The sequence below is a fragment of the Procambarus clarkii genome, chromosome 25 (assembly GCF_040958095.1).
Source record: "Procambarus clarkii isolate CNS0578487 chromosome 25, FALCON_Pclarkii_2.0, whole genome shotgun sequence".
Classification (NCBI taxonomy): domain Eukaryota; kingdom Metazoa; phylum Arthropoda; class Malacostraca; order Decapoda; family Cambaridae; genus Procambarus; species Procambarus clarkii.
The window spans coordinates 20,083,958-20,109,469 of record NC_091174.1 but is presented as its reverse complement, the minus strand read 5'-3'; the positions used below and the strand labels follow the sequence as shown (position 1 = coordinate 20,109,469).

The following is a 25,512-nucleotide window of genomic DNA, read 5'->3' as shown; positions in this document are numbered from 1 at the left end:
TACGTAAAACATTCTAAACACTTCGTGTCCTGCTCCTAGACGAGGCCCTGTGATTGCTCTCATTATATTCAATCGTGATTTTGCTTTCTCCTTCAGATATTGAATTTGTTTGTTGAATGTCATTTTAGAATCTATCCAAACTTCGAGATATTGATATTGTGCAACCCACTGAAGGTCAATGTTTTGAATGCGTAGGTGCCGGTCTGGAGTGTTGCCGCCTAGTCTCATTGTATTCAGGTTGATCCTGCACAGTGTAGAAACGAAATTGGAGAAAGAGACGGGATGTTCTAACTAACAAAATATCTAAAGAGACCTAAATGCCTGCCAGCATGATGTATCACACACCCGCCAAACACACGACGTTGCCACAACGTTCGAACAAGTATTAACACCTCTTAACAAGTAGTAACAACCAATATAGCAAGTTGAAACAACGTTCTAATACTTCATAAAAACGTTATTACAAGACATAACAACTTTATTACAAGTTGTAACAAGCAGGAAATTAGGGACAGTTACATTTTGTGCTTGCAGGGTAGGAGTGAGTCATAGTTAAGCCTCAACTTTCCAGCACTGCTCTTCCATATAGAACAAGACAGAAAAGAGGTGACAAGACTTCTTGGGGTCATTTAGTTCCCTAATAGTAGTCTAAGTGATCAAGTTCAATTGCTTTAAAGTTCAGTTGTCAGGTCTTATCTGTGATCTCTAATATTAGTTTCACAGAGGCTAACTATAGTTTAGAAGTAAATATTCTTCGGTACAATTTCGTCAAGTTTGCATGTTGCAAATTTATCATACAAGCCACTTGATATGTTACCTCCGAGAAAAGACACAGTCCATACAAGGCTTCAGACTTGAAGTTGACTTGTTTGTGTTCACGTGTCAAAGAGTTCATTACACTCTTGACACGTGTCAAGAGTCAGGTATAACATTAGCATGTGTCAGACTAGTCTGAGTGTCAGAAATGCCTTTTCATAATACCATTTTGTTTAGTGAAGTGACAAAAACTTTAGCGTCACTCCAACTTGAACTTAGGAGCCACACTGCAGTTAAATAATGCAAGGTAGAAAGCACAGTAAATACGTTGTTAGCTAAACAGTACAACAGTAAATACGTTGTTAGCTAGGACACAGTAGTAACGCAGCCCGCTACAGAACTGTCCCTCAGTAACAACCGAACCAAAGTCAAGACCAATGCTCGATTCGTCGAAAAGATTTCTAAGAACCTTTATCACCTAACAGGAGACAAACATAAACCTTTGATCCGTGTCTCTTTGAACATGTCTAATTAACTTGTTAACCTCTTGTTAACAAGATGTCTGCTTGTCAACCATCTTCATTTATGTACGTTGTTAAGTCCTATGAATACTTAGAAAAATATGCTAGGTCTACCATGCAGCAGTAGTAGGTGGGATGCCGTCTCACCTGTATGATACTTGTCTCGGTGCAACTGTGCCACATTTGAAGGCCAGAGGCATGACGTTAGCTGATCCACAAATCAACTTCGATCGTATCAGATACGCTGGAGTACAGGAGTACACTGGAGTACAGGAGTACACTGGAGATTAGATCATATTACTACAGTAATTATATGTTGAACATTGTGATAATGCAGGGAATAATTTTGTTGCACTCTGCAAGTGCACCTCTGTTAACCTCCTTAACCTTACAGAGCCTGTACCAAGGCTCAATATTTAAATCCTATAGAAAAGGTACATATGGAAAATATACCAACAGTCAGACTTGGCACATAACTGTCTTCCTATGCAATAAACCAGATGGGTGATGTGGGATTACAGCCAGAGAACAAACTCTGCGAACTAGAAATAAATGACCCATACACCACCAAACCAATCCTTGAAGGCACATACACTTATCAGCAGTATTTAGAAAAAGTACGGCATGACAAGGACCATTCCTGGGTAAAAGTACCACAGTGGCAATCACCTTCCCCTTCTCGTTAACACATGGCATATAGTTAATTACGATCACAAGTCAAATAATTAGCAAAAAATCGTGAGCACTACAGGCTACAAAATACAATAATCATCTAACAATAGTCTAATATATTTATAAAGATTATGGAAAACGACAATCAGAAAAAATGCCATTGTCTTCTGGATAATCTGTGACGAAACTGTAACTAAACCTTTGCACAATGCTCAACTCTAGTGCCAAAACAAACTTAGTCAAACGCACTGTGACTGCGTACAAACAGTCTATCCTTGATCAAGAAACTGTATGATGTTCTGCTAAAGTACAGACAGTGCTATATCATATTGAAGAATATGTCTTCAAGAAGGAGATAAAAATATTACTGAATTTCTGTGGCTAAAAGAATCCAGACAATTTGATTGTGTCCACAAAAACCTGCTGATTCGCCTCATTGCTGTCTGGGGCGCCTTCATTCCATTTTCTACTCTAGACAACCTTGGACATACACACCTGAAGTCAACTTTCCTGGAAGAGCGAAATAAGCCACTACTTTCACAAGGAAACACAAAACACACGAAAAAATAAACACCAGAAGGCACATCACACACCACACCACCAAGGAGGTCTCGAAGGGGGGGGGGGGGGGTTGATGACCCCCACCCCAACCAACCCTTCACACACCACACACAACTAGCGTTCATTCAGACACTCCACCCCCGGAAACCTGATACAGTACACCTCCCAATGAAAATACACAAGAGGATAGTCTCAGGAGAAAACCGCCCACGAGGGATCGACATGTTTCAGAACCCGAGACACAAAGGCATGTATCCGAGGAACCAAAATAGTACATGGGCACAGGGGGATCGGCGCCACCCGTTCCCACACGATTGGCAGGTTGTCGGCATCCGAAACATCAACAGGCTGAAGATCGTAACTAGGCATGGCAGCTCTGGAAGGGGACGGCATCACTGGGGGCAGCACCATGGAAGGGGACACCACAGGGTGGCACAGAGGTGATATCCAGAATACCCACAAGCCCAGGCTCTGGCACTGGACCCCCATGGCGAACATTCTTTTTGAGGACCACCACAAGGCCCCGGGACTCACTACCTGCTGCAGTTTCCGTCACAGGAGGGGGAACCACCCCATCAGGGACCCCACCACATGAGGAGGCACAGAGACATCCGCACCAGCACCAGCAGGAGGCACGTGAACCTCCGCCACTACCTTCACAGGGCCCACACAGCCACCTGGAACCACACCAATCTCCTGCACACCAACACCATATTCACGCACAGTAGCCCACTCACGAGGGGGCCACTCTTCCCTAACTGTCCTAGAACGCTTAGTCACATGCCGCTGATCATCGGAACTGTCGTCACCAGCAGGCGCCACCTGAGGAGAGCCCCATGCTGGCCGCACCACTCCTTACAGGGTGCTATCCCGCAGCACAGCAGCCTCGACGACGGAGGGCACAAGTCAACACTTCACAGCTGACACTGAAGACGGGATAGGCGCCGCCAGAGGCGGCGAGTAAGCCGGTCGTGAGGACGAGCCTGCACACACCACCACCCAAACATCCATGTCACCAACCTCACTCTCGGGCACACAGGCCGAGTAACCCGGCAACACCACACGGGCAGTGGACGGTACGCAACCCTCCCCCACCATACATTCACAAGGCGACAGGTCCAGAGTCACCAACGGGGAAAAGTTCTCCTCTCGAAACAAATTCTCAGGAGCTGCTGCCACACCAGTGCAGTCCGCCTCCTGGTGCCCCTCAAGGCCACACCGTCACCAGCCGGAAGAGATAGTTCATTCGGAGGGACACCACTGCCCTATATTTACAGAAGTACCATCGGAGCATACTGCGGGCTCACCATAGCCCGTGCTACTGGGAACTTTTTGTTCCAGTTAGCGAATCTTTTTAAACAACAACAAACAACCGTCGGAGCAGCCCCTCCAAGAACTCGAAGGGGACTCCATGAAACTCCACATATGTGAAGGTGCAGCAACGATCAGACAGTGACTGTACCACCATCAGCAGGGAGGAAGAACGAGTGACCATCAGAATGGGCCACCAAATCCTGATAAACAGCTGGAGAGCTGAACTTTACACGCGATCGATGGTTCGTGAGGAGCTGCACCCTACAAACATCCGCCACATTCTATTTGCCAGAGAATTCTAGGCCAATTGTCTCCGAATGGCAAATAGGGGAAAGGGAGGGTCCCTATGATGCCAAGCAAACGGCCGGAGGGCCATGCCCCCGGTCCAGACAAACCAACAGCTGGAACAACACTGGGAGCAGGTCGTTATGCACACCCTTACCTGGCACTGATCAGCCAGCCAATCATCACAGCCTATACTGGTTACAGAGTTCACAGTAAAATCAATGTTCTCTGCATTAAGTGGGACATTAAATCTGACCATTTAATTCCATGCATTAAATCTGACCATTTAATTCCATGCATTAAATCTGACCATTTAATTCCATGCATTAAATCTGACCATGCATACCAGCAAACCCTAGTGCCATCACAAAACAAGTCTTATCGTCTAAAATATCCAAACTTAATTCCCTTTCCTCTACTGAGTCCAGTGACAATGAGAGGGCGACTTTTGACACAAGAGCTGGAAGGTCAAAGTCAGCTGGGAAGAACTCTGACCTCTAGGACTCCAACAAACGTGGAGGGAAATAGCCAATGAACGTGGCTTGACATCAAATCACCTTCCCAAATACATTAGGCGAGAAAGATATACTAGCAACAATGCAAATATTTTGTGATGCCTCTGAAAACACATATACGTGAAGTAGGTTATTTGATAATAAATAATCAACCATTTCTGATAATCTGGTCATCAGAGGGAGCAGACGTGCCCATGTATTGGTGCTCAGTTGACAAACAAGGCATGAAGTCGGTTTTGTGTGACCGTACTGTGCCCTATGTGAAGCCCTACTGGTGAAGTGTATGGTTGCTCTAAGATGGAGTCATCATTGTCTCCTCTTAAGAGGATTTATCGGCAAAACTCGAGCTTTCTACAAACTGGTGGATCATATAGCGGTTTTTTTTCAGGGATATTCCTGCGCGGGCCCTAAGCCTCTGGCGGAGCAGCAGCGGAAGAGGAAAGCTGCCCTGTTGCGATAAGCTGATTTTGAGGATGCTGTGGAGCAGATGGAGGATGAGCAGGGGATGGAGGTTGTGGATGGAGCGGGATAGGAATGGGAAGTGGTTGCTCCCCTGCTGGTACCGGTCTGTAGGCCGCCCTACAGCCCACCCTGTGAGTGGGGTGGGGGGTGGGGTGAGACTGGTGACGGTGGTCGCGATGGCCATGATTTTAAGTTGTTGAGGACGGGATCTGTCGCTCCTTCTGGGGGATTCCTTGTACGTCTCATCCCCCACCCCCCCTTTCTCTATTGTTCAGGGTTCTGCCAGTGTTTACAGTGGTGGTGGTCCGGTATTGGAGCGGCCGCCGCCGGGATGGTGTTGATGAGGGGTTTGGTGTTGCTACTGGGGTCTGACTCTAGGGTCTCTCCTCTAGAGCATTCCCATCCTTCATCCCACCTTACCGCCCCCCTCCCCCATCACCTCTTCAGGATTTTGCGAATGTTTTCCAGGATGGTGCTTTGGTACTGTCAGAGCTACCGCCTCATGTTAGTTGGGGCTTACTGGCTTGTGTGCTGGAGCTGTGGCTCCGCTTGAACTGGCTTGTGTGTGTTCTCTTCGTTTGTTGCTTGCTTTGTATGTTTGGAGAGTTGGTAGTCTGTAGTTTATTGTTATATTTCGTGTGAGTGTGTCTTGTTGCGAGGGTTGGAGGTGTCTCCCCCTCTTGCTTGCTTTGACAAAGGTGCATATGCGTGGTGAATAGGGGGCCTGACGGCTGAGTTGACAGTGCTCGGGTTTTGTAGTCCTAAGGTTCTAAGATAGATCCCCGGCGGAGGCGGAAACAAAAGTTTCTGTCACCCTGGTGCATCTGTTCATCTAGCAGTAAATAGGTACCTGGGAGCTGGAAGCAGCCCGTTGCAGGAAGCAGATGCAACGGGCTGCTTCCTGGGGATGAGTAACAAAAAGGAGGCCTGGTCAAGGACCGAGCCATGAAGGACGCTGAGCCCTGAAATCATCTCAAGATAAGAGGGTACAGTTCTGATTTTGGAATGTGCTCATTCTGTTATTGTGTGTGTGTCTCCATCCTCTGACCGCGGTCAGTTTTATTGTTTTATTTATCCTTGTAATGTTTTTTTTTTTTACACTTGTTGAAACTTATTATGTGTTTTGTTTTTCCGTGTTTTCTAAGTTTGGTGGGAGGTGCCGGCCTCCGTTTGTTGAGGGCCTTTCTGTGTGTTAAATTTTCTTGTGTATTCTGTGTTTCCGTGTTGTGTGATCCAGGTTCCGTCTTTGCAGTGCCTTACCTGTGCTTCCCTAGTGTACTTCTGTTCCCCTTTATGCACGCATCTGTGCAATGCCCTGGATCGTGTACTTGTATTTCCAATTATGTTTTGTGTATATGTATTGATTTAGTGTATTTGTTTTTGTATTGACTTAGCTCTCTGTTGCTGGTTATGTATCTTGTGGTAGTTGACCTTGTTATGGTGCTCCAGTACCTTGTCTTTTATTTGTATTTATATGCTGTTTTATAATAAAGAAAAATCTCCAAGGTTATCTTGAGATGATTTCGGGGCTTTAGTGTCCCCGCGGCCCGGTCCTCGACCAGGCCTCCACCCCCAGGAAGCAGCCCATGACAGCTAACTAACATTCAGGAACCTATTTTACTGCTAGGTAGCAGGGGCATAGGGTGAAAGAAACTCTGCCCATTGTTTCTCGCCGGCGCCCGGGATCGAACCCGGAAACACAGGATCACAAGTCCAGTGTGCTGTCCGCTCAGCCGACCGGCACCCGACCGGCTCCAAGGCAAGAGTCGCATCACAAAAAACTCGCACATTACTTTAGATGGAGTTAATATCAGTATATGTATTTACTTCTTTGGCGCAGCATATCATGCATACCATGTTAGCCATTACCATTTTATATAAGCAATTTTGTCTGACTACTCATACATAGCGGTAAAGGATGCACCTCCCCCTTTTTGTAATGTCGGATGACGTTTTCTTAAATTTCCTTAGCATGTTTGAGAAAGTGGAGTATATTCGTGTGATCTGGTACACCTCGTTTACCGGAAAGGGGCTCTGGAATGACACGAGGACGGTCAAGAGGGAGCTCTAAAGGGATAAGGATAAGTTTGTGCTACCCATGGCAACCAAGGCCCTACTTAAAGTGTGGACATATTGGTAACCGGGCCGCTGACTGTTTAACTGTAGTTGCTGACCGTCTGAATGTAGACGGGAGCAGCTACAGTTGCTCCCGTCTACATTCGCCTCCCGTCACGCAGGGTGCAGTCGCACCTCCACAGATCTCCAGTATCAGCTCTTGATACTGGTAATGGCTCAAAAGGGCCACCACTTATGGGCTATTAATGCCCGTGTCGCCTTTTGGGTGGCTTAATGTTCATCAATCATCATTCTGAATGTATTCGGGGAGACATACTTTCCTTCGTTCAGGAGGGCAGAGGGACTGTGCTACTGGGTGACGTACTTGGACATGAAGCGGAGCTGGTTAATGATGGTAAATGTTTACATTCTGCAAGTAGATCTACCCCAGCAACATCTGGTGGCGCTGCTATCTTGCCTGGAGAGAGATCTGATGGGCGCACTGGTCTTGTGCTGTCCGGCGCTCCATGTGTGGAGGAACAGGCTGGTGAAGCAATAAGGAATTGCATGGCAGTAATGCGAAATAAATAGCTGGTGGCTGGGTGGAGCTGCATGTGTCTCAGTTTGTGTTGTGCCACAGGCTGTGCTGTGTCACAGGCTGTGTTGTAACTCCAGGCTGTGTTGTGCCCCCCCAGGCAGTGTTGTGCCTCCAGGCTGTGTTGTGCCCCCCAGGCAGTGTTGTGCCTCCAGGCTGTGTTGTGCCCCCCCCCAGGCTGTGTTGTGCCCCCCCCCAGGCTGTGTTGTGCCCCCCAGGCTGTGTTGTGCCCCCCAGGCTGTGTTGTGCCCCCCCAGGCTGTGTTGTGCCCCCCCCCAGGCTGTGTTGTGCCCCCCCCAGGCTGTGTTGTGCCCCCCCAGGCTGTGTTGTGCCCCCCAGGCTGTGTTGTGCCCCCCCGGCTGTGTTGTGCCCCCCCCAGGCTGAGTTGTGCCCCCCCCAGGCTGTGTTGTGCCCCCCCCAGGCTGTGTTGTGCCCCCCCAGGCTGTGTTGTGCCCCCCCAGGCTGTGTTGTGCCCCCCCAGGCTGTGTTGTGCCCCCCAGGCTGTGTTGTGCCCCCCCAGGCTGTGTTGTGCCCCCCCAGGCTGTGTTGTGCCCCCCCCAGGCTGTGTTGTGCCCCCCCAGGCGGTGTTGTGCCCCCCCCAGGCTGTGTTGTGCCCCCCCCCCCAGGCTGTGTTGTGCCCCCCCCAGGCTGTGTTGTGCCCCCCCAGGCTGTGTTGTGCCCCCCCCAGGCTGTGTTGTGCCCCCCCCAGGCTGTGTTGTGCCCCCCCCCAGGCTGTGTTGTGCCCCCCAGGCTGTGTTGTGCCCCCCCCAGGCTGTGTTGTGCCCCCCAGGCTGTGTTGTGCCCCCCCCAGGCTGTGTTGTGCCCCCCCCCCGGCTGTGTTGTGCCCCCCCCAGGCTGTGTTGTGCCCCCCCCCAGGCTGTGTTGTGCCCCCCCAGGCTGTGTTGTGCCCCCCCAGGCTGTGTTGTGCCCCCCCCCCCCAGGCTGTGTTGTGCCCCCCCAGGTTGTGATGTCCCCCCCAGGCTGTGTTGTCCCCCCCCCCAGGCTGTGTTGTGCCCGCCCCCCAGGCTGTGTTGTGCCCGCCCCCCAGGCTGTGTTGTGCCCGCCCCCCAGGCTGTGTTGTGCCCGCCCCCCAGGCTGTGTTGTGCCCGCCCCCCAGGCTGTGTTGTGCCCGCCCCCCAGGCTGTGTTGTGGCCCCCCCAGGCTGTGTTGTGGCCCCCCCCAGGCTGTGTTGTGCCCCCCCAGGCTGTGTTGTGCCCCCCCCAGGCTGTGTTGTGCCCGCCCCCCAGGCTGTGTTGTGCCCGCCCCCCAGGCTGTGTTGGGCCCCCCCAGGCTGTGTTGTGCCCCCCCCAGGCTGTGTTGTGCCCCCCCCAGGCTGTGTTGTGCCCCCCCAGGCTGTGTTGTGCACCCCCCCCAGGCTGTGTTGTGCCCCCCCAGGCTGTGTTGGGCCACAGTACCAATCCATCCTTTGGTCAGGCTCGTTATAGCCGTTCATGCGAGCCTTCCGAACGTCAAGAAACGGTTGTACTAAAGGTCCTTAACCTAATCTACCAGAGGTCACGAACAGACAACAGAACATTATGTCGGTTCCGCGAGCCTCTGCCATTTTCTTATAGGACATGTTCTGGCCGTATCTCAGGTATCCGTAAAAATGCGACGTGCTATTTGGAGGATGAGTTCAATTTCGAACACCCCCCCTCCACCCCCGCCCCCCCCCCTCCCCCATGAGACATTCATAAATTTTAACGAATTGTATATAGAGACATGTCTATTCTCATTTATGTTTGTAATATTCTTACATACATAAGTTCTTTGTATAGCTAGGTATAGGTTAAGATAGGTTAGATTTTTCGATTCTGTTCGCGATTATTTGTGTCTGACGTACGTATGTGAAGCATTTACAGCGTTGTGGTTTGAACATACGTCATCGACGAAGTACTGTTCGAGAAATGTTCAAACGTCATCAGTTGTGAGTTGTCAAAACCCATTTTCTATTAATAAACAGGGGATTTGGTGGGTGGATTAACTAACATTTGGCCTTTGTTCACGAGGACCAGCTGCTAGTTCTGGGCAAAGTAGAATGTGTGTCATAGAGCGAAGCAAAGGGTGAGCTCTCGTGCTGCAGAGGTTCAGGGCGGTGATCGGATATGTCATCACCAGACCACACACCAGAATTTATTAGTAAAATTTTTATTGACAAAATCAATTACAATTTTGCCTAATCTGAGGATTTCAATTAGGTCCTATTAAAGTGAGGATAATGCTGGTATTCACTGTCACGCAGGACAGGGTCATACACAAGACAATAGGTCTAAACTGGCACATATATATATCATGGTTACAATCAATGTTTTAATGTATGAATATGTGAAAACAACTTTCTATTGTATACTGCCACACATGGGCAGGGATGAGTTCATAAGTGATGCAGCTTGGAAGTAATTTAAATGAAATGGTTCTTCATTCTTTCAAACGGACAAGCAAATTTTGGATAAATTGTCAGGATGTCGTCCAGAACACCTGAGTCAATGAAATAGTTACACAGTTGGTGGTACAATAGGCCAGGAGGTCTCAAATCTTTTGCGATTTCAAATTCAACAATATAGTGTTCTAGTGATTATCACAGAGGTTTACAATCTGAATATGCTGTTAGTGGCTCAGCTTCACTAACCTGCCAGATGTGTCTATAGCCAAGGCGAATTCGCGCAATGACTACATCACATTGCCTGGTCCGGTTACTGTGCTGACCATACAAATACCTATTATTACAAAACTTGTCATAGCTTTTAATACTGCAGCTTTCAGGTCTCTGGGCATTGCTTAGTTCTTCTAATTCTGAATTAATTTCTTTAATTTGAATGTTTCTAATAATTGCATTAGAAAGTCCAAAGACATAATCAGTGTTTTCTTTCCTGCAAGCCTCATTGGCCAATCGATCTACAAAGTCATGTTTTCCAACTCCAACATGGGATAGGATGCACACAAATTTTATACAATAGTTATTATCATTGGCAAAAATTATATTCCACTTAATATTACAAGCTACTTCAGACATACATTGAGATGGGTTATTTAAGGACTGCAGAGCACTTTTAGAGTCACAGAATATTACTCCACCACCATTGAGCTTAAGGTATTCAGTGGCTAGATAAATACCCAATAGCTCAGTCTGTGTCGTGCTTGCCCAGTTGTTCAATCTCTGTGTACTAGACATGATCATTTCATTCCCATTATACACTGCACTTGCACAACCTGTTCTACCAGTGCCTAACTGCACGGAGCCATCAGTAAAGGCCTAGGATTCAGTTGGTTTGAGATTTTGAAGATTGTCAATAGCTTCTAATATACATCTCATAGTTTCAGTGTTATACATTTGTTTTACACTGATGGGGGTATAATGCAAAGAGACCTCTATATCTTTCCAAGGGGAAATATAGTGAATAGTTTTATCAATATTAAGAGACACATTCAGTTTCAGAAGATTATAGGCACAACAACTGAGCCACACACTGTAAGGAGCTTTTTGCGGCGGATTGAGGGTACAGTCAGAATTGTTTAAAATGTATCTCAATTTAATTTGAATAGAACTGGTGGGACCATTATTTTTCAAAGTTTTGGCGCAAAACATAGTACTAAGTAGAACTATTCTTTTGTAAACGGAAGGTAATTTTAGTTCCTTTCTCATGTTAACAATTCTGACAGTTCTAGGACAATCCAGGATGATGCGCATCATTCTGTACTACATCTAAGCCTTGCAATTGTTTAGGAGAAAAATTAAGATGATGCAAGGCATAATAATCAATAACAGATTGTATAAAGGCAATATAAAGCCTACAAGCATATTTTATGTTAATGCCAAATCCTTTGCCCACAAGAGTTTTGAGAGGTTTAAGACGCTCAACAAGTTTTTTGCGCAGGTTGCTGATGAGATTTGTATCATTAACCTCGACTCCAAGATATTTATAAGACTCGCACGTCTCCACGGGCACTCCATTAATAGTATAGTTAACATGAAGAGAATGGGGAATAAGAACCCTCGTTTTATCAACAGAGATTATGAGGCCACATTCTACTACTTTCTTGGAGAATGCATCAAGTAACACTTGTAGCCTTGGTTTACTGTGTGCCATAATGCAAATATCATCAGCATAACATATAACAGTTTCCGTAGGTTGTACAGGTATGTCATGGATAAGTTTGTGCATAAGTATATCAAAGAGCATAGGGCTTAGGACACCACCTTGAGGTGTGCCTAGTTCGAATGCATCTATTCTTGTACTTTTAACTCCTTTAAATAGGACACTGACACGCCTGTTGGATAGGTAACTCTATCCAACTCAGAAGGTTACCTTTGATTCCAAATTCAGCAAGTTGCTCTAATATTATTTCGCCATTCGCTACATCGAAAGCTGACTTTAGGTCAATAAAGGCTGCCTGTGTCCCATCCTGGGAGTTTACAAAATATTCAGCACAACATGTTTGTGTGCTACACTTGGGCATAAACCCATATAGGCTAGGCGCCAGTTTTTCTTTGACCTGAAACATGACACGATTGACAACAATTCTTTTCAAGACTTTACACATGCAAGATGTAAGGGAAATGGGTCTGAATTTTTGAGAGTTAGGTTTAGGAATTGGTACTATGAGACTTTGTGTCCATTTCTTTGGCAAGATACCTTGTGAGAGGCTCATTTAATAAAGGTCAAGCAGAGGGTAGCTAGGGACATCATTCAGTAAGCTGAAGATGTTATAAGTTATACCATCCTCACCAGGGGCAGTTTGTTTAGGTTTCCCTAATGCTGATGTCAATTCAAAGGGGGTTATAGCAAACTGATCTGTTAAATCTGGTGAGGAACGTGCTATTTCAATATTAAAGTTTCTGTTAATTTTGGTATGATTTAAATGCTGCTGTATATCTGGGGATAAGGAAGAAATTTGTGAGACACTAGACCATTGAGCTAGGAGCATGTCAGCATATTCTACAAGACTATGATGAAGCTGAACTGGGGTTGAAGGTTTGGTAATGTTTTTAATTTTGTTCCACATTTCCGATAATGTTGTGGTTCTATTGATACCTTGTAGGAATTGTTCCCAATATGTGTTCTTAACTTGACCCTTAAGCTCGCGAAAATCTCTGTTGGCATTAAGGAATGCAAGTAAATTGTCAGCTGTTTTGTCTCGTTTATAACATTCAGCAAGCTGAAGGACTCTATCTCACTCTGCAATAATAATAGGATCCTCTGTCCATGAGGAAGAACGAGTGTTCTCGTCTTTCCTTGATTTAACCCAGGTGTCATAATAACCATGCATGTCCAACCCACGTTTGAAACAATCGAGGGACCCCACCTCCACCAGTGTAAATTTGAGGGAGTGGAGACGGGGTTTGTGAACTTTAAATTTGAGTCTTGTGGGCCAGGACACTTCAAGCATTTACGTGTCCACTTACGAAACCTGTACATCATACCAGAACATGAAGAGACGACGGTCGATTCGATCCTTCCGTTGGGTTCTTCTCTTCCATTGGGTCATCCCATGCAAATGATATTCCATCTTCCAGTACTGATGTTAAGGACTATCTTGCAGGTAACTATCCACAGTCTCTGTACCTAAAGCCTACAAATTCCACTGATGTTAATGAGATAATCCTTTCCTTTAAAACCAAGTCTAGTGCCCTTGAGGAGATACCAACTTTAATCTACAAAAAGCCTCCAGATCTTTAGCTCCTGCTATTGCATTGCCCTTCAATAAGTCACTTGAACTCCAAAACTTTCCACATAATCTAAAAAAATAGCGAGAGTAACCCCTGTCCACAAATGTGGTGATATCACTGATGTTAACAACTACAGATCTATATTAATTCTGCCTAACTTGTCAAAAATATTTGAAAAACTAATCTACAAGGAGCTTTACTCTTATCTAGCCAAACACAATATACTTAGCTCTTGTCAATATGGCTTCAGACCCAAAAAACACTAACGATGCACATATTAGTATGATTAACTTTATTCATGCAGCTCTTGATGAAAATAAGTTCCCTGTTGGGTTATTTGTGGATCTGCGTAAGGCTTTTGACACTTTCAACCACCAAAACCTTCTTCTTAAATTACATCATTATGGAGTCAGAGGTCACTCCCTGCAATACCTCAAATCTTACCTTACTGACAGGCTCCAGTATGTTTCTGTGAATAATTCAATTTCTCCCACCCTACCCATCAACATTGGTGTTCCTCAGGGCAGCATACTTGACCCTCTCCTCTTTCTTATCTACATTAATGACCTTCCAAATGCCTCCCAACACCTCCAACCAATTCTATTTGATGACACAACCTTCATTTACTCCAGTCCTGACCCCCTTGCTCTAAATGTCACAGTAAATACTGAGCTAAATATAGTCCATCTTTGGCTAACTGCCAGCAAACTCACCCTTAACATTGACAAAACTTTCTATATTCTGTTTGGCAATAAATCTTCTAATCAAATAAATCTCAGGATAAACAATACTCAAATTTGCAACAAAATAGATGGCAAATTCCTTGGCGTTCTCATTGACCACAAGCCGAGTTTCCAGGGACACATTCTAAATATATGAAAAATAGTTTCAAAAACTGTTGGCATTCTTTCTAAGATCAGATATTATGTACCTCGCCCTGCCCTGGTGACGCTCTATTACTCCCCTCATCTATCCATATCTCAACTATGGTATTTGTGCTTGGGGTTCTACTACCCAAAATCTTTTACGTCCTCTAATTACTCAACACAAAGCTGCTATTAGGACAATATCCAACTCTGGCCCCAGAGATCACTCGGTACCCCTACTCAAATCTTTGAATATGTTAGATATTAAGTCACTGCACATCCTCTCATGTGTATTATATATATATATATATATATATATATATATATATATATATATATATATATATATATATATATATATATATATATATATATTATTAAATATGACCGAAAAAATAAGATTAATAATTCTAACACGAATTTTCTCAATCTTTCGTACATTACGCTTCACTGTTGGAGGTAAATCAAAAATCACTTCTCCAAAATTCATTTTTATTTCTAGTCTGACGCGACACGGGCGCGTTTCGTAAAACTTATTACATTTTCAAAGACTTCACAAATACACAACTGATTAGAACTTGCGTTTCCCTGATTTTATATCTACATTTGAGTGAGGTGGGAAGGGTGATGTGGCATTACATTTGAGTGAGGTGGGAAGGGTGATGTGGCATTAACACAAGACAGAACACTAGGGGATATTAATAGGGTATTAAAAGTATCAACACAAGACAGAACAGAAACAATGGGTATTGAATGAAAGTAATTGTAGAAAGCCTATTGGTCCATATTTCTTGATGCTTCTATATTGGAGCGGAGTCTTGAGGTGGGTAGAATATAGTTGTGCAATAATTGGCTGTTGATTGCTGGTGTTGACTTCTTGATGTGTAGTGCCTCGCAAACGTCAAGCCGCCTGCTATCGCTGTATCTATCGATGATTTCTGTGTTGTTTACTAGGATTTCTCTGGCGATGGTTTGGTTATGGGAAGAGATTATATGTTCCTTAATGGAGCCCTGTTGTTTATGCATCGTTAAACGCCTAGAAAGAGATGTTGTTGTCTTGCCTATATACTGGGTTTTTTGGAGCTTACAGTCCCCAAGTGGGCATTTGAAGGCATAGACGACGTTAGTCTCTTTTAAAGCGTTCTGTTTTGTGTCTGGAGAGTTTCTCATGAGTAGGCTGGCCGTTTTTCTGGTTTTATAGTAAATCGTCAGTTGTATCCTCTGATTTTTGTCTGTAGGGATAACGTTTCTATTAACAATATCTTTCAGGACCCTTTCCTCTGTTTTATGAGCTGTGGAAAAGAAGTTCCTGTAAAATAGTCTAATAGGGGGTATAGGTGTTGTGTTAGTTGTCTCTTCGGAGGTTGCATGGCTTTTCACTTTCCTTCTTATGATGTCTTCGATGAAACCATTGGAGAAGCCGTTATTGACTAGGACCTGCCTTACCCTACAGAGTTCTTCGTCGACTTGCTTCCATTCTGAGCTGTGGCTGAGAGCACGGTCGACGTATGCGTTAACAACACTCCTCTTGTACCTGTCAGGGCAGTCGCTGTTGGCATTTAGGCACATTCCTATGTTTGTTTCCTTTGTGTAGACTGCAGTGTGGAAACCTCCGCCCTTTTCCATGACTGTTACATCTAGAAAAGGCAGCTTCCCATCCTTTTCCGTCTCGTAAGTGAAACGCAGCACGGAACTCTGCTCAAATGCCTCCTTCAGCTCCTGCAGATGTCTGACATCAGGTACCTGTGTAAAAATGTCGTCAACATACCTGCAGTATATGGCCGGTTTCAAGTTCATGTCGACTAAGACTTTTTGCTCGATGGTACCCATGTAGAAGTTTGCAAACAGGACACCTAGGGGAGAACCCATGGCGACCCCATCTACTTGCTTATACATGTGCCCATCCGGGCTCAAGAAGGGTGCCTCTTTAGTACAAGCTTGGAGTAGTTTCCTCAGAATACTTTCTGGCATGTCAAGAGGAGTACAGGCTGGATCACGATACACTCTGTCGGCTATCATTCCGATTGTCTCGTCCACAGGTACGTTGGTAAACAGCGATTCTACGTCCAACGAGGCTCTTATCCCTGTGGCCCGTGCGCCCCGCAGTAAGTCCACAAATTCCTTTGGAGACTTCAGGCTGAAGGCGCAAGGAACATAAGGAGTCAGCAGGCCGTTGAGTCGCTTCGCCAGTCTGTACGTGGGTGTGGGTATCTGGCTAATGATTGGCCGAAGTGGGTTTCCAGGCTTGTGCGTCTTGACATTTCCATACGCATATCCAGGTTTATATTCCCCAATGATCTTTGGCAGGTGGAGTCCGGATTTCTTGGCGTTCACAGTTTCGATCTGTTTGTTGACCTTTGCTTTTAATTCGGCTGTAGTGTCCTTCGTTACCCTTTGGAACTTAGTTTGGTCAGAGAGTATGATGTTCATTTTCGCCAGATAATGCTTTCGAATTAAAAGCAAAGGTCAACAAACAGATCGAAACTGTGAACGCCAAGAAATCCGGACTCCACCTGCCAAAGATCATTGGGGAATATAAATTGCATTACATCTGAGAGAAACTGTGGTGCTCAGTCGCCCATATCTATCACTCCCGCCCAGCTTATAGATTCTGAAGAGCAACTACGGTTCCTGACTTGATAGATGATACGTATCAGTACTGTATCAGACGTACTGATACTAACAGGATGAATAGGATTGAATTTCCATATAATGGGAATAATTGCATAGTGTGTATAAATATATATTAGTTGCTGATGTGTGTGTTTGTATATATATATATATATATATATATATATATATATATATATATATATATATATATATATATATATATATAATAATTATTTTTGTGAGGGTACCACCTCTGGTGCCAATGTGGGGACCCATAGCCTCGGAGAAGAAAATAAAAAGCATTCAGAGGAGACCTTGTGGTTTCTCACTGAACACTAATATTATCTTCTACCACCCCCATTCTTTTGTATGTACACATATATATTTACTTTATTTGAACTTTGTTACAAAAAAGGAGTTACATATGGATTACAAAGATGGTTATCATAGGTTGTCGAGTTCCTCCAGCTCCTCAGATGGCGGGCAGAAACCCTGGATGCAGTGTGCATTTCCCCTCTGTATCGCCACACTGAGGCGCTGGAAAAGAAAGCTTGCAGCTCTTGGGTCCCTTGTTGTTTCAATGAGCCTAGAACCCAGTTCCTTCAAAAAACTGGTAGCACTTTTACCCCAGGCGCCGAGTGTCTCAGAAGCAATGGGGACAAAATTGTAGTGGTGATCCAGTTCTCTATACTTACGGGATTTGGCTGCTTCCCTGTGGGTGGCAGCGCCACCTGGTTGTGCAACACTGAGGTTAATGTAAGTGTTAGCCAGGGTTGATACGCACATGTAGTCCCATACCAACTGCTTGCCATTCTTCCAGGGGTTCACTGTGATACCATCCGGGTGACCAATAAGAGCATCAGAGTTACGGGGCATATAATATATATTGTGACGGTAACGCGTTGGTGTTCGGCTGTTCAAAAGCTAGGGGTATGGCCTCGTCACATATAGAAACAAAAAATAGAAAATCTGGAACTTCGTCTGTGGTAAGGTAAAGGGAAGACACACAAAACACAAGTAAATTTAACAATGAGATTTTAATTACGTTAGAAAAGCAAAACATGAATAAAATGGACATAAAATTCGTATCATAAAATCAATCAAAATAATAAGAATAATCAAATGACAAAATGAAAAGTTACGTTAAGACAAGTGAGTAATAACAAGTGAACAATATACAATCAAATAAGAGGTGCAGGAATATTGGCTTTAAGCTGCCACCTCTCTTAGTACACGTAAGCCACAGCTTAGTCTACCAACGAGACGTGTTAACTTGTTGAAAGCACTGGATATTCTGAGGTCTGTAGGTCGTGTGGCCCCAGACATCAGGTAGTGTGGAGGGTGGAGGGCAGGTGCAACTGGACACACAGCCAATCAGCGATGAGCAGGCGACGTACAGGTAGTTGGGTGGTTCGAGTGGAGGGGGGAGCAGGTGTTCCCGGTGTTGAATACGTTTGCTCTCTGGCAAACCTTGGAGTTGTATTTGTTGGATATTCCTTCCATATTAGTTGTATAGGGATGTATAACGACGAATTTTGGAGGGAAGAGCAGGCTCAATCTCTCTTGAAGGAGATTATCGTCACAATATATATAATATAATTAATATATTTTGGTAGCAGTTATTCTTGTAAACATATATTATTAAATATGACCAAAAAAGTAAGAATAATAATTCTAACACGAATTTTCTCTTTGTTATGTTTCTTTTCACTGTCGGTGGTAATTGAAAAATCAGTTCTCCAAAATTCATTTTTATTTCTAGTCTGACGCGACACGAACGCGTTTTGTAATAACTTATTACATTTTTAAAGACTTTAGTTTGCACACACAACTATAACCTGCAAACACTAAACAGAGTTCTACTATGCTATCATTTAAACAGCTTTCGTCTTATATACCCGCATTTGGGTGAGGTGATATGTTACAACAGTTTTGGATGAGGTGAACAAAACTTTCAACACAAGATAGAGCAAACTTTCAACACAAGACAGAACACGGTGTAATGGGTATAAATTGGGTAAATTAAAGGGAAGAATGGAAGTAACTGCAAAGGGCCTATTGGCCCATATTTCTTGATGCTTCTATATTGGTGCGGAGTCTTCAAGTGGGTAGAATATAGTTGTGATTTAATAGGCTGTTGATTACTGGTATGGACTTCTTGAGATATATATATATATATATATATATATATATATATATATATATATATATATATATATATATATATATATATATGTCGTACCTAGTAGCCAGAACGCACTTCTCAGCCTACTATGCATGGCCCGATTTGCCTAATATGCCAAGTTTTCATGAAATAATTGTTTTTCGACTACCTAACCTACCTAACCTAACCTAACCTAACTTTTTTGGCTACCTAACCGAACCTAACCTATAGAGATAGGCTAGGTTAGGTTAGGTAGGGTTGGTTAGGTTCGGTCATATATCTACGTTAATATTAATTCCAATAACAAAAAATTGACCTCATACATAATGAAATGGGTAGCTTTATCATTTCATAAGAAAAAAATTAGAGAAAATATATTAATTCAGGAAAACTTGGCTTATTAGGCAAATCGGGCCTAGCATAGTAGGCTCAGAAGTGCGTTCTGGCTACTAGGTACGACATATATATATATATATATATATATATATATATATATATATATATATATATATATATATATATATATATATAATATATATACACACATTAATTTTCTATGTACATTGTTCCTGTAATTTTTTCATTATTAAATTGTATCTACTAGGAGCATCCTGGTGTATCTTTCACATGCATGTTATTGCCCCCTAGAAAGTACCCATGCTGAGTGGTACACGAGCCTTGCTGAACTATATAAATAACAATAGAATGTATTTGAACAAGTCGTTTGATAGGGATTATTCGTGGGTAATGATCCCAGTCAGTTTTTCGAGATTTGGTTAAATGTGTTTTGGTGATTTGGTTGTTTTGGGCATAATAGTTCAACCCGTCCTCCTGTTGAGATAGTACTTTTTGTATCTATGTGCTCCATAGCTCAAATATTGACGCTCTAAGCAATTTGATAGTATAACTTTGTACTTTTCACTTTATAGAGACTAAAAATTAAGCTAAAAAGAAACTTAAATATTCCTAGGCTTAGTATTGCGCACACAGCTGTACTATATTGGGCCTCAGATAACGTGTATTAGGCCTAGGAAGATTAGGTTGGGTTAGTTTTGTTTACCTTAGCATCATAAATTGAAAATCGTGTTGTGGTTTGTCCAAATTCAATAGTACCGATTTTTACTTTATAATTGCGTTGTAGTGATATATGTACTATAGTCCCCATCCTTCCTATAAGTGCTATCAAAACAGGAGGATTGGTGAATTGTTAATGATCAGATGATGGGTTGGAGGTGGTGGAAGGTTAATAGCAGTTTGTTCAAGTGTCCGGTGGTGTCTGAAAATATTGGTGTGGCGGGGGAAGGGCCTTGGTGAGGAAGCAAGTGAAATTTCGAGTTTGTTCGAATAGTTTGATTAGTGGAAGGTCGAATGCAAACGGTTGTTTATTTACCTGTCTAAGCATCCTGCGGCAGAATGTTATTCACTACAACTTTGTGAGTTTGGCTATCGTCGGTGGGTGGAAAACTCTGATAAGGATGTGTTATTGAAAGAGAGGATGAGTTGCACATAGGGCAAGATTGCTAAGAGCAGCTATGTGCGGCACCTGACGGCTCATCTTTTGAATGGTGAAAAAGTTATGGCATATCTATTGGGAAAAGATATTTTTTTCAGGACTTTCTGGCACTTTCTCCAAGAAGTGCCGGACCAACCGGGCTGTGGTGGGTATGTGGGCCTGCAGGCCGCTCTAAGCAACAGCCTGTTGGACCAAGCGTTCGTAAGTCAAGCCTGGCCCCGAGCCAGGCTTGGGGCATAGAAGAACTCCCTGAACACCATCCAGGTACAATCCAAGTAAATCTAATAGGTGCTCAGCCCTGATGGGTGTTTGCATAGTTGATGAAATGGTTATATCGAATACAGAGGGACTTGAGTACTATGTTTGGAGTAAGATGTATGGGAGAGTGGAGTCAACTGTTGCTTGATGTGAGCATTTTCTTGACTTATATTCGAAGGAGTTGTTAAATGAGGATAATGAGTTCTTGTATAGGAAGGTTGAGGAACAGGAAATTTGGGATGTGGTTGGAGAGGTGGTACCAGTAAGGAGCAAAGGTCTTATGGGTTGCCAGTGAAGTTCTATGTTTATGTTTGGTTGTTGGTTGTTGGAGATGATTTGGAAGGCCTTATCGAAAGTTTCTCATAGGACGATGAGAAATATTCAGTGAGCCCTAGTTATTTGGTATCATCAGGCTTCTGTCGAATACAGGGGGGGGGGAGATACCTGTTTGACCAATTAGAGGCCATTATCCTTATTGAACCAGGACAACAACATTATTTTAAAGTTGTTAGCCAAATTGTCTTTGGCAATTGAGGAAATTTGTTCCCCCGTGCAGCTCTGTCGTGCTTCTGGTAGTTCCACTGTTGTATTAATGCTGTGTGGGACCTCCTCCACTATCGCTTTGAAAACAATGGATCATTGGCTGTGATAAATTTGGATCAATCAAAAGCCTTTGATAAGGTGTACAGTAAATTTGTATTTTGGTCTTCTAGAGTCCTGGAATGGTGTCTTGGTTTGTTTCATGAGTTAAGATGCTGGATCCTGGAAGTCGGAGTAGTGTTTGTATTAATGGAATGATGAATGCACCTGTTGGAATGATGATGAATGCGGGTGCAAGATCTGTTAGACAAGGCTGCCATCTCTCCGCCCATGATTCTGTGTATAAACTTCCAGACGCCTTTGTGGGGAAATATGGCTCTGGTTTAATACTAATAAAATGTATAATTCTATAAATGCAAATAATGATTAAATCTAAGATAGCTCGAAGGACCAGAATGCATTATTAAATGAGAGAACCAGAGACTTATGGATCTTTCTGATTATATGTGAATAAATTCTATTAAGCAATGACTGTAAATTCTATGCATGCTTTGAACCAGCTTCCCATGACACATTTTGGGGGGGTATTCTATGAGATGAATCTATGTGCAACATATATTATGTGATAATAATAATGATAATATGCACACACAGATAATGATAAAAAGGATGTAATGCAAAAAATACTACTGCATATTAAAATTAAAATCATGTATGTAATTAATATGCAATGATTAGAAATGCTTTGACTCTAAAAGGTACTATCTACAATGAAAACTGATTAAATCTCAGCAGTGACAGAGGGACGTAGGTGGAGTCCAATCTCTACAACAGGCTGAAAACAGCTTGGGATAGTGATCCTTGGAACACGTGAGTATGGGGCGGTCACACGCTTCCTCAGTGGTGTTGCACCATGCTGCAATAATTAAAATCCATAATTTTCACTCCAAATTAGTGTTCACACACATAAATGCAATGTTTAAATATTTGGAGGAGTAGAAACAGCACTCACATGGGGGTTATTTTATCGCCTGCAGGTCACGACATGGCACCTATATTAATTATTACCAGAGCTGAAAATAATAACTAAAAGTCTAAAATAACTAAAAGCAGTCTCCGTGGTGTAGTGGTAAGACACTCGCCTGGCGTTCCGCGAGCGCTATGTCATGGGTTCGTATCCTGGCCGGGGAGGATTTACTGGGCGCAATTCCTTAACTGTAGCCTCTGTTTAACGCAACAGTAAAATGTGTACTTGGATGAAAAAACGATTCTTCGCGGCAGGGGATCGTATTCCAGGGACCTGCCTGAAACGCTACGCGTACTAGTGGCTGTACAAGAATGTAACAACTCTTGTATATATCTCAAAAAAAAAAAAAAAAAAAAAGGTAAAAATGCATGCCGAACTGATGCCCGTGATTCTGGTAGGCTGCGTCCTCAATTTAAAGCAGGGGTCTCCAAACTTTTCAATGTAAGGGCCACATTATATATTTCCCATATTTATGCGGGCCGGAGGAATAAAAAAGGAAAAAAAAATACAAATCAGTGCCAGTAATTTAATTTCCTCAAATATTAAAGTATAAACATGCAAAAATTAAAACATATCTTTTTGGAAAAAATCAGGGTAAACTAAATAGATTCCTGCCTTTAGTTTTATGGAACCAAATTAGTGTGACGAATGATACTGTCGTTTTGACTTCAAAATTTCATTAAAATCAGGTTCCAGATTAGATGAGCCAATTGTAAGAATTGATTTCAAGTGATCATCAGACAAATTTGCTCGATAGTTTGATTTCACATACTTCATTTTGGAAAAAGTTTGTTCACACAAGTATGTTGAACCAAAAATGGACACAAAACTACAAGCAAACTTTATCAAATTTGGAAACTGATCTGGCTGCAGGCATTTATAAAACTCAATCAGATTTCCTTCTCTATACTTATCTTTCAGTCTGTCATCTGCCTGGAGATCAATAATTTCCATTTGAAATTGAGTTGGAAGATTTTCAGCATTGCAGGATTATGAAAGAGCCTGATTTCATTTGCTTTGGCATCAAGGTCAGCAAATCGCTTCTGAAACTGTTTTTTCAAATCTGAAATTATTTCATTTGCAAATGAAAAAGGAAATTCAACTTTACTTTCTGCATGAAATTTTTCACAACATGGAAAATGAGCAAAATTCTTAACCTTCACCTGGCCTTCAAGTAGCGCAAGTTTTGCTCTGAATGCCTTGACATGAACAAAGTAGTCACTGATCAAATTTGTTTTGCCTTGCAATTTCAGATTCAAGTTATTCATATGACCTGTCATATCTGCAAAAAATGCCAATTTCCAAATCCATTCACATTCTGATAATAATGGCTGAGGTTTATTTTTCTCTGTGAGAAATAAATCAATTTCTAATCTGAGCTCAAAGAAATGCAGCAAAACCTTTCCACAACTAAGCCATCTAACTGCTGTATAATAAGGCAAGTTAACAAACTCCGCATCAATTTCTTGCAAGAAATCACGGAACTGGCGATGGTTGAGTGCATGAGATCTAATGAAATTAACCACAGAAACAACAGGTTTCATGACACAAGACATATCAACATATTTTAGGCACAATGCTTGTTGATGGATAAGGCAATGCAGAAAAATGGGTTTTGAGAATCCTCCAACCTCACAAGCTGTTGTAATTTGCCCAACCAAACCCTTCTTTGTCCCAGACATATTCTTTCCTCCATCAATTGTCACACACTGCACTTGTTTCCATTCCAGGTTATATTCTGTCATAGTTTTACTTACTTCATTGAAAATGTCCTCTCCAGTTGTTGTGGTGTGCATGCTGTGAACTGATGCTAATTCTTGGCTCACATTAAATTCACTATCAACACCACGAATGAATACTAAGAGCTGAGAAGTATCACACTCATCAGTTGATTCATCCAACGCAAGAGAATACCAACAAAATCTTTTTGTTTTTTCCTTTATTTGCCGAATTATGTCGCCTCCTAAATCTTCAATTCTACGAGCAACAGTATTTGACCCAAGACTTATCATTTTGAAGAGGTTTACTTTTTCTGGACATACCTCTCCTGCTGCTTCCACTATACACTCTTTTATGATACTACCATCAGTGAAAGGTTTTCCTTTTTTAGCCAACACATAGGCAACTTTGTAACTGGCTCTAGTTGAATTTTCATTTTCAGATTTTTTCTTACTGAAAACAGCTTGTTGAGAATGCAGACTGTGCTGAAATGATTCAAACTTTTTAGTGCGTTCTGCTCCTGTGATGTGAGAATAACTTGATCCATGTTTAGATTCATAGTGCCGACGAATATTGTATTCCTTCAGAACAGCAACACTGTCTCTACATATTATGCATAAAGCTTTATCATTTGCTATCACAAAAAAGTACTTTATCTTCCATTCGTCATTGAACCGACGGCACTCACTGTCCACTTTTCTTTTCTTTATCTTTTCCATATCTGAAAACATAAGGGTAAAATAAATGAAATAAATTCTACAGGAAAAAAACAGCTTGTATGTGGTGTTAAAAAGCATAGCATATTATTATAAAGTGGTAAATATTATGGCAACAGCTTTCATTGATAAACTTAATGGTTACCATTTTAACTATTTTAAACATGCAATATTTTTGGCTACAATAGTATTATTGCTATTTTGTATAACTAAGATAAAGGCATTGTCAAAGCACAGAGAAAAGAATATTGTACAGTGTTTGTGCTCCCTGAAACGGAAGCAGCGAAGCCCCACTCGCCCTCCATCCCCACAATGTACAGTTATACACAACTGATTGGTTGTAATGCACAACACATACCTACTAGTATTAGTATCTGTGCGTCACACTATCGAGAGAGAGGAAAACTGACTCGGGTTGAGCGCCACCACTCAGCAGCCCCAGCTTTGAATAATTCTGCGATGCCATTCGTACGATAATTATTTTTTCAAGGCCACCACACAGGGATTTGTTTGGAGGGCCGGATGAAATTATGTGGCGGGCCGGATGTGGCCCGCGGGCCATAGTTTGGAGACCCCTGATCTAAAGCCCGATGACGTACGGATGCTTGCTAGATTGTAAGATTTGTAAGGACCGCTTCGGAACACCTTACTGCCAGTTGATCAAAAATGGCGAGAGTCCCCTTCTTTCCCGA

The 25,512-nt window shown here is 42.9% G+C and overlaps 1 protein-coding gene across 1 annotated transcript in view; it reads left to right on the top strand.

Annotated features, from left to right (window-relative positions):
• The window catches only part of LOC138368649 (uncharacterized), a 557,854-nt gene that overhangs the window by 142,550 nt on the left and 389,792 nt on the right, over positions 1-25,512 (top strand). The window lies entirely within an intron of this gene.